The following is a 1107-nucleotide window of genomic DNA, read 5'->3' as shown; positions in this document are numbered from 1 at the left end:
GAATGGTGGGACATTGTCTTACATAATTTGGACATGTTGTCAGGAGAGATTAGTCCCCGGAGAAGGACATCGTGTTTGGTAAGGTATAGGTGCAGTGAACAGAAGAAGGTCAGTAGGGAGAGGGATTGACACAGTGGCTGCAACAAGGGGCTCAGGCACAGGAATAATGGTGAGGGTGGCGCAGGCCTGAGCAGTGTTTCCTTCTGTTGTGCATAAGGTCGGATGGGTCGGAACTGACTTGATGTCGCCTAACAACAACAACAATCCTGATGCCGTGTTTTCCTTCATACAGCCCCAAATCTTGAATTGTTCCCTCAGCACAGTGATTGCATAGGTAGGGCGAAAGGATGTAACCCTGACACACACCTTCCCTGACGTATACCGTGCAGCATCCCCTTGCTCTCCTGAACGAGTGCATCTTGGTCTTCATGACCACAAGCAAGTGTTCTGGAATTCCGATTCTTTTGTTTCTTTTCTTTTTTTTTATAAAGGGGAGAGGGCAAACACAGTTCCCCACTACCACAAATTATGCAGTCAAGTTTCCCACATTTGGGGAAGTCACAGGGGTCAGCACAACCGGAGTGCAATAGATAAGTCTCCCCCTGGGAAAACCACCTTGGTGATCATGGTATCTCCCCTGCCAGGTAAGTATGGAATTCCCATTCTTAGCAAGGCTGTCAATATATTGTCATGATCTCCTAGTGGATCACAAATGTAATTTAATAAGTCTTTACTGACATTTTAGTGACTATAATAGACTAAACATCAGGGATTAGCTGACATCATAAAGGTAAACGTCGTCCTCCGGTCCGCAAAAGTAAGGGAATCAAAGAAAACCAAAAAAAAAAACAAAAAACGGAAAACAACTCAATTGGAATTTAAGGGTTTATTTTGTTGGCTTGGTTTCAAAGGCTCTGGACTAGAGTAGGAGAAGAATCATCTGTTTAATGTTTTACCTTTCCTTGGCCAAAACCTGCTATTAACATTCATTTTTCAAGTCCTATGGGGCCATCAGGATGGCATAATGCAAGGCAGGCTCACTGCTGAATATTGCTCTTGTTGTAGACTCGGGCATAACCCTTTTTCATGCCAGACACAGGTGGAGAG

At 44.4% G+C, this 1107-nt stretch overlaps 1 non-coding gene across 1 annotated transcript; it reads right to left on the bottom strand.

Moving 5' to 3' along the window:
• Positions 1-488: 488 nt before the first annotated feature.
• LOC115873913 lies at positions 489-652 on the bottom strand. The gene has a single exon (XR_004048685.1). It is a non-coding gene; the product is annotated as a U1 spliceosomal RNA (small nuclear RNA).
• Positions 653-1107: the final 455 nt, after the last annotated feature.

The sequence above is a fragment of the Echinops telfairi genome, unplaced genomic scaffold, assembly GCF_000313985.2.
Source record: "Echinops telfairi isolate 266 unplaced genomic scaffold, ASM31398v2 ScPeMD7_7469;HRSCAF=8507_1, whole genome shotgun sequence".
In the NCBI taxonomy this organism is placed as follows: domain Eukaryota; kingdom Metazoa; phylum Chordata; class Mammalia; order Afrosoricida; family Tenrecidae; genus Echinops; species Echinops telfairi.
Note: the sequence above shows the minus strand (reverse complement) of the source record. Positions and strands in the feature narration are given on the sequence as shown.